General features: G+C 32.5%; 2 pseudogenes; both read left to right on the top strand.

Annotated features, from left to right (window-relative positions):
• Positions 1-359: 359 nt before the first annotated feature.
• LOC125852711 (uncharacterized) lies at positions 360-2,657 on the top strand (annotated as a pseudogene).
• A 6,493-nt stretch (positions 2,658-9,150) lies between these two features.
• Positions 9,151-9,565, top strand: part of LOC125862274 (tubulin-folding cofactor C-like) — a 1,279-nt pseudogene continuing 864 nt past the window's right edge.

The following is a 9,565-nucleotide window of genomic DNA, read 5'->3' as shown; positions in this document are numbered from 1 at the left end:
AGACCCTAACAAAATATTAAAGTACAAAACTCCTTATAAACACGATGAGGAAAAGAGAAATGAAAAAGGAATTATAATATAGGAAATCGAATACTTGGCAAAGTAGGAGTTCAGATAAGCAAACAACTAAGGACTTGTTTGGATTGACTTTTGGCTTATGACTTATAAGCCAAACCATAAGTTAGGATTTCTAACTTGACTTTTGGCTTATTTTTGTTATTTTGACTTTAAAATAAATTCTTATAAGCACTTTTTAACTTTATTCAAACACTTTCAAAATTACTTAAAAGCTATTTTAGCTTAAAAATATCTAAAATAAGTCAATACAAACGGGCACTAAGCTATCTTTGGAATAGGCCTATCTCATGTGTTCTTTGGTTATAACAGATATTTCTCCCTTTACCTTAGTGAAGAAGAGTTCACCAAGAATGGCTTCTTCTTCATTGGCACCTCTCTCTTTCTCTCTTTCCTCCGAATTGCTTCCATCCGGGTCGTCACACAAACCCAATTCCCTTTCATGGTCTTCTTCATTTCCCCAACTCAAAATTTCTGCTTCTTCAATTCCCTGCCCTTCAAATCTCTCTTTCCACGAGGTATCTTCTTTATTTCTTAGAGAATCTTTTGTACTATAATTTCTAGTTAATTCTGTCAATTTCTTGCCCTAATTTGATTTAATCTGCATTCACATTTCTTTTCTTTTTTTTTTGTCTGTGTGTTATTGACTCTAGATAGTAACTAGGTCAAACAAAATGTGAAAGAGGGAAAACTAGTTGGTGATATTTCTTTGTTTTTCTGCTTATCTGCAGTCATATGTTTCCGCCTTATCTGATTGTGAAAAACATAGGAAACTATGATATTAGAAAGGAAATTCAGCTGAAATGACAATGTTCCTTTGGAAAGATTGGATTTTTATGAGATTTAAGGGTCAATTTGAGGAATGTCGAAGCAAAGTTCATATGACACAAATGTTAACTTTTTTAGGCAAAATAGAGATTGACCCTTGTGGTTTCTAAGTTTTTGATTGAACAGCTACCTCTCTCGGGGAAGGGGAAAGAGAAGGTTGTCGAAGTGAGGATGTAAAGATGGGAAAAGGGATTGTACAAACAGTTGCTAAATATGTTCCTTCTTTTCAACATTGCTATTTGCACTCTTAAGAGTCTGAATATCTTTACATTATTGTAGTTAAGTAGAGAGCGCTCGATGAAGTTCCTGACCTGTGTAAATATTGTTAGATCAGAACTGAAATGTATCTGCCTAATCGATTAAGACCTTTTTTAAATTGTTACTTAATACTCACTGCTGCTTTATAGTGTATCCTGATATAAGGTTAGCTCAATCGACTAGTATTGCATTTACATTTTAAATCTTAACGTAAAAGTTTCTCATATTTTTTTCCTTCAGAATTTGAGAACAGTTTTAGAAAAAATTGTTTTAGGATAGAGTTGGTACATACCAAGAACGAGATAGAACTTCCAAAGAAAAATAGCTCTTTGTTTTCTCACCAAGAGTTATTTGCAGAGAAACCTTGTTGTAGCTTCATTCACTATCTCACCTTTACCTTGTATTGAGGCATCGTGTCTCTGTCCTCTTTACCCACAATTATTCTCCTGAAAGCAATATTCACATGTGGAGATTTCTTATATCAGTATTGCTTGGCTTGTTTATATGTTGTTTTTGTTACTTAATTATTAAACAGATATGCTGATTTATGGGAAGTATCTTCTAGAATTGGGCATATGTGATGTACAGTGATCGGTAATGTGAGTGAAATTTGAATATGTAGTTGACTTCAAAATCGTATCCATTGTGTTTCTTCGTTGCTTACCTCTGATAGCATAGCTACCTCAGCTTACTTTTTTTCTGCAAGTACATATCTTTTTGACTTAGAAGACAATTATTTTGTTTGATATTATAAAGAGTTTAGAAGACGAGATTCTTTCAAGTTGGGAAACTTTTAATCTTATGAAAGAAGTCATCATTTTGCTCGAATAAGATACTTGCTCTAAGAAGAGATAAGAGTTTGGATCAAAATAGGAGGTATTCATATATTGTACAATTTCTGAATGTATAGCGTAGTCCATGTTTATATCCTAGCTTAGCATGGATAACAGATTAGAAACTGTAGCATGGGTAACTGTTTCATGCGAATGTACTTGCTCATTTTATTTTATTTTTGTAGAAATTTGTCATCGAGGCTGCATGGACAAGAAGATCTCGGAGTGAAGCTGCAAAAAAGCCCAACAGGAAATCATGGAAACAAGGACAGATATGTATTTGAGGCCTTTTTTACTAAATGTTTTCTTTTCAAAACGATTTATCCATGCCAAAGTCATGCATCGAGGAACCAGCAAGGTGATATCTGTTGCTACCACAAACTCGAGAGACTTGAGGAACACATTGCCATCACTTACTGATGATGATGCTGCTAGGGTAATAGGCAAATTGATTGCAGAGCGATCAAAAGAAGCTGATGTCTACGCTATTGCATATGAACCTGGGAAGAATGAACGAATAGAAGGCAGACTTGGGATTATTCTTGATACTATACAACAAAATGGCATCATATTTGTTTAAAAAATTCACCTTGTGTACTTTTTACTTGCAACTAGCTATATTAGTTATTTTCAGGATCAGTAATTCCCAACTATTAGAGCATAATACGTTTTCTTCTGCATTCTTCCGAGCTCGTCTTTGTAGCATATGATAATGTTACTTGCCAAAAAGATTGTTCTGTTACTGTGGTCCTGTCTTCTTGGAAGGCTCTGACAAGAGCAAGATAGGACATTGTCCTTAAATTTGTGCAAATGGTGCACGCCCAACTAGCCAAATAATAATTATTAGTACTACTGAGTTTCAAGGATTTGTTCGTTATAGAAAGTATGGGAAAGAGAGAAACTCTTGTAATCTTATTCATCAGATATCAGAATCGACAATGATAACAATACAGAGACAATAAGCCAATAAATATATAAATTGCGTTTGTATAAAGCGAGAGAAAACTGTATATACAAATACAAATACATATATTTTCGTCATATACACTTATAATTATACAAATACATATTTTCTCCTACCAGTTCTCTTTTGCCTTTCTCTCTTTCTCGCTTTATACAAATACAAATTATACAAATTACAATGTATAATTTGTGTTGTATAAAGTGAGAGAGATTTAATATACAAATGTTTTATTCCGATTCAATTGTATACAAATTCAAATTTTATGCAGATATACAGACACAATCATTGATACGTATACATAGTATTTACATATATTATCTAATCTATATACATATACAATCGCTGCACTTTTATACAAACGAATGTCTGCCTGCGATTTATATAAATCTGATGTTCCATCTCAAACATAAAATTTGTTATGGAGCACAATTATGCAAACTATAACTATACTATACAAATATGATTTTTATGTTTGCTAAACCTAAAATTTACTCAAATTTATTCCTCAGACATTTTTCAAAATTTTAAATTCAAATGAGTTTATTTTGAGCGTAATTTTTTATATGTTAAGAATATTCTGATTTGTCAATTATTATGACATATACTACTTGTTGTGTAGTTTATAAATATATATATATATATAAATTTATTCAAATAAAATGATAGTTTATGCGTAAATTTCTGATCAAACATAAATTATTTGAATTATTTCTCTCATCATTTTTATCATAATAATAAAATAAGTTTCTCATACACATGATGTTTTACTCGAAAAAATAAAAATAAAATATGGACTTATTTCCGAAAGATCGACTTAACTTGTGACTTGAAGAAATATTGATTTTCCAAAATAGAGTTGCCACTTAATTTTTTAAAGAAATTAAGAAAACTTACGATTTTTCAAAAGACTTACATAGATAAAATCAATTGAAATAAAAAGGGTTCGAGTTCAATGTACATTCCGAGAAGGTATTAGGCCCCCAGAATGTCCGCTAACTTGCGGTTGACCGACAATTTGACTAAAATGACTTTTCAACTAACTTGAAAAATTAATTAAGTTTAGAAAGAAAGATAATTTTTAATTTCTACTTTAAAAAAGAAAAGATTTGGCATAATTCATATGTAACTAATAAGTAAATAATAGACACTTTAAAAATAAGAAAGGCTATCTTGGGGAACTTAATTAAATTAAGCCATGAAAAACAAACATAGTTAGTTAATCTATACAAAAAAAGAAGTATAAATTATAGGAACCACATATTATAAGTACTAAATAACATCCTATCCCTTCTAGTTTTCTATTTACCAAAAATCCCTTAAAAATGATGTTTGCGGGATACATAACGTTGTGCACGGGATACATTAGGTTTGATACATTCCACATAGCGGAATGCATAGCGCTGTGCACGGAATACATGTGGGATACATAGCGTTGTGCGCGGGATACATAACGTTTGATACATTCCACATAGCGGGATACATAGTGTTGTGCACGAGATACATGCGAGATATATAAGTAAATAAGAGATTTTTGAAAATTTTGAAATAAGTAGGGATAAATGGATATTAAGGTAAGTAAAGGAGTGTAGTTAAGTAATTTGTCCAAAAAAGAATAATAATACGGAAAGAGGGAACATTTGAACTTGGGTCTTTTTGCCCAAATCCAATTAAATTGGGCTTTGGCCCACTTGTCCTAAAATCTAAAAAGGTCAAAATTATGGGGTTTGGCCCATTCGAACATTCCTTCAACCTGCTGTAATCAAAACAATTAGATAAATTTGAGCTTCGGCCCAATCCCATCCCTGATCAAAGTAATTTTCCCAAATGGATGGGCTTTGGATCAATTCTATCAAATGATCTGCTGGACATTTTTGAGGCTTTTGACCCAATTTTTCAGTGTATATTTGATACCATATACACGCTTCATGTATCAGCTTCGCTCCTGTATATCACTCTTGCAACCTGTATTTTGAATTTGGGCCTCATATTCTAACATTTTCAAACCTGTATATCAATTTTTCATCATGTATACCAGTGTATACTGTTGTATACATCACGTATACAGCCTGTTTTCGGACTTTCCAGGGCCTGAAATCGGTCATTAACCCCTGTTCATCGGTTCCCTTGACTTGCTGACTCGATAAAAGAATTTTGGGCCTTCATGACCCGTTTGAAATGCAAGGAGAGGAGTTCATGGTGAACTCGAGTGGAATTCACGTGCATCAAACATAAGAAAGAAAGGGAAAAAAATTAATAAATGGCTATGAAAAAGCTACAATTATCAAGTAACTTGAACAAATGAAATCAAGGCAATTTCCGCACCAGTTAAATGGCAGATAATGTTTACGCACTAAGAAATATATTATGGGACATGCATTTATTTAAAATAAGCAATAATCATAGATGAATTAGGTCCAGCAGCACTACAGTGACAAAGATAGATAAAAAAAATGAATTAGGCATAATATTCTTTCTTTTAATAAATGTAAGCAAATTCTGTCACAAGGAAATACCTTCACAATGTATAATTCAAGCCCAAAGGAATTGTTCACAGATATGCACTAGAAAAGGAAATACCCCTAGTTATTTTACTTTACACAAAACACATTGATTAATTCAAGAAGAGTTCATTTGAGATGTTAAACTAAAAGGAGAAAATTCTACTCAAAACATGGGAATTCATCAAACTTTCATACCAACAGACAACAAAGTAGAGGGGGGATTAGGAAAGGGGCTGACAATGCATAGCTTTAATAAAAACGGAAAAAGGGCTACTGCATCTTGACAAGAAAACCAACACATCTCATATCACTCAAACATACAGCAACATTCAAAACAGGTTAATTACATCATTGATTTGCAGTAAAAAACAAGTCAAAACAATCTGAAAATTTCAACATTTGAATGCCTCATACGGTAAAATAAAAACGACTAGCACATCATGAAAACCAAAGACACGAACAGAAATAACTATTACCTTTTGTGGTGCAGCGTTTCGGGACAAGACGAGCCTTTCACACCAAATACGACTCCAAGAAGCCAGCAAGAGCGTCAAGCATATAAAAATGAAACCGAAACTTGAGTACTCTCTATCTCACTGTCGATTTCGGGTCCGTTTGACCCTGAAAATTTTATATTCGGGATTTTTCTCTATGTATGAGTTCTTGCCTCTATGAATGAAATATATTTATCAACCCCTCTTTTCTTTCAACTTTTTCCCAACCCCAAACAAATAAGAAGAAGGGGTATTTATAGGGGGGAATATGGCTAAGTTTAAGGGGGGAACGGGAGGGAGTGGATGAAATCGAAATTCAAAATTTGAATTTTTCTTTCAAAGGATAAGATTGGAGCTGGAATAGTACCATTCTCAAAGGAACGAGAATGGTATCCGTTCGATTTCTGAACAAAGGACAAATGAGATGCCAGATTGAGACACCTGGCTGCGAAGGGCGATGTCAAGGCTGCTGGAATCGTACGAGGGAAAATGAGGAAGACGATGCGGGCTCGCTGGGTCGGGTCGCAATTTGCTGAACTACTCGATATGGGCTCGAGTTCTCGCAGGCCGCTGGATTTCGCGATGCTGGACTGGTTTCGCGATTTGAAGGGAAGAAGAGGAGGACGCAGGGGTGGGGTCGTTGGGATGTTTTTGGTATTGTTATACGTATAGTTGGATGGGTTGGCTACTGCTGATGTATTGGTTTGCTGGTTGGGTTTTTTGGTTTGGGCTGGGCATTACAATTGTTTTGAGGAATATCAAATTGGAATGCTGAAGAAAGGCCCAAATTCGGTCTCAAATGAGTTTAAGAGATTTGGCTAATAAGTTAAAATTTTAACCGAATTGAATGGTCAATTGCAATACGAATTTAGCCAGTGAATTAGAAATGTAATCAAATTGAATTCATTTAGTAAATTTGGCTAGTAATTAAATAAGACAAATTAATATTAACTAATGAGCTTCTTACTCTTAACGAATTAACTTAATTATAAACTAAATAATTTAAAATATAAACTATTATATAACTAAACTAACTACCCAAATATTTAACAAAATCTTTTTGAGACGGTTTTCAAATATTAATAAAATATAATAAATATATACAAAATTTTATAGACTATATAAATTAATTTAAAAACTATAAAAATGACAAAATTATTTTAAATGACTTGGAAAATATTTTAAATTTTATAAAGCCAATTATTTCAAATCGTTTGGAATTTAAGAAGCACGATGGTTAATTTATATTGTGGAGGTCCAAAATTGAATGTTAACACATGAAATAACTTATTTTAGAATAATTAATTTCTAATAACTTATTCGTAATCAAACAACCCCACAATCTATTTGCACGTCATTGATAATAAACATACTATTCAGATACAACTTACACATTAAAAAGACTATAGATTCCACCTTATTGTAGGGAATTTCACTTTGAAGCATGACTCTTCTATTTTTGTGTTGGCATTTGAGTTGTCTCCCTTCATCTTTCAATCGTAACACTCGATGCAGGTAGCTCCGGTGACTCTGGGTCATTTGATTGGGAACAAGTTATTCCAGGATTAGTTATCCTGGAAAACTTATCACATCATGTACATGAGATAACTTATCCCATCACTATGATACAAAATGGTGGGATAAGTTATCCCAAACATGACAACCAAACATGACACAAAATTTTTATTTCATCACTATTTTCTTATCCCATGACTCTTTAGTTTTAATCTCTCACACCAAACAATCCCTAGGAGTTTGTTTAGGATTCTATTTGATTGCCAAAAATAAGAAAGATTCTTTCACTGCTTCTTGTCCTCATTATTTTTACCTCGCTCTCAACACCAATGAAGCATTAGAGACATTCATTAATGGTGACATTTTACTCTCTTTTGTTTTTTTTTTTTTAAATCTAGACTAAGTAATCTCATAAAAAAATATTCATAACTTATTAAGTCTTCTTCGCAACATAAAAAGTTTTTTGGATAGGTGTTTCTAGACAGTGTTTTCTCTTCTTAGTTCATTCAATCAACAATAGAAAAATTAATTAAAAACAAACGTTGATCCATATATCATCATATGTACTCTAATTTATTTAAATAATATTCAAAGTTGATAGTATCAAAAATATTTGAATGCTATTTTTAAAAATAAATCTTAGATCTATAAAAACGTGTTTTAAAAAATAATTAAAAAAAAACGTTGAAAAATCATTAATCTTTAGATGTGAAAATATTATAATTAAATTAAAAACAATAAACTTTACTAAAAATGAATTAAGGGGTCGTTTGGTAGAGTATATTAGAAAATATAACGCATGCATTAGGTGTATGTATTAGTAGTACCTTGTTTGGTACACTTTTTCATGTCATGCAAGCATTAGTTATACACTCTATTGTGTATTAAGTTGTGTATTACTAATACCAAGGAATTCTAGGTATTAGTAATACATAGCATTTTAACACTTGCATTAGATTAAATAATTACAAACCTACCCTTGCCTTTTTCATTTTCTTTGTTGTCATAAGTTTTTGTTTTTATTTTGATTTGCTTTTCGATGTCTTAATAAGCTTTATGGCCTCTTAAGTATCTTTTTTAAATAAAACAAAAATCTAATTTCAATATAATTTATCCAATTTTTTTATATTGTGACGATAAATTTGATAAAAAAATTAATTGCTAACTTTTCACAAAAATATTTTGACGCAATAGTACAACTATTTAATATTATTTATGAAAAAAAGAAGAAGAAGAGTTAATGATGTTTTAGCAAATAAATCTTTTTTGATGATTTAGCAAAGAACTTTGTTGCAAAGGAAGTGTACAAATAAATAAAATATGAAGGGTATTTTTGTAAACATATATATTTTAATAGAAATTATGCAAGATTTGTTATTTCTAATACATCAAACCAAACAATGTATGAGAAATAATGTTTGCATTACTAATGTAAACACTATTAATGTAAGCATTACTAATGCATCCTATTTTGCATTGTTCTTATATACTCTACCAAACGAGCTGCAAGAGTGTAATTTTTTTCCTTATCCACTGTGAATGGATAGTAGTTAATCTCTTTAAAAAGTTATCACACGTTTTTTATTTATGTGTGTTTCTCTATCTTAGGACCTCAATAATGTATTTACCCAATTGACAATTTACGCAGCGTTTTGGACGTTTCCTTTTAGGAGATCTCGGCTATGGTTCAATTTGAGGTATTGCTAGCTGCCACAAGCACCGATTTATTGATTTGCAGCATCAAATTCCGGTGGTTCTGCCACCCCGACAATGAGCTACCACCGCCGTTCACCGACAAAGGAAGATACTGCGCCGTGTGTCTCTACGACGTTATTAGGGGCGAGAATTGCCGGAAACTGCCGAAATGTGGGCACGTATTCCACGTGGAGTGCGTGGACTCGTGGCTACAACGCAATCGGACATGCCCACTCTGCAGAAGGCAAGTTACTGATGAGGGAAGGGGTGAAACCGTAATTTCATGGGCGGAGGATTTTATTTTGGAAAAGATTTATAATCCTATTACTGAGATGGTCACAATACTTGTGTGCGGCGGTATGTCTCTTGCTCATCCATGAATCTATTTATCTTTTTCGGGTC

This window comes from Solanum stenotomum, chromosome 1 (assembly GCF_019186545.1).
Source record: "Solanum stenotomum isolate F172 chromosome 1, ASM1918654v1, whole genome shotgun sequence".
Lineage (NCBI taxonomy): Eukaryota > Viridiplantae > Streptophyta > Magnoliopsida > Solanales > Solanaceae > Solanum > Solanum stenotomum.
Note: the sequence above shows the minus strand (reverse complement) of the source record. Positions and strands in the feature narration are given on the sequence as shown.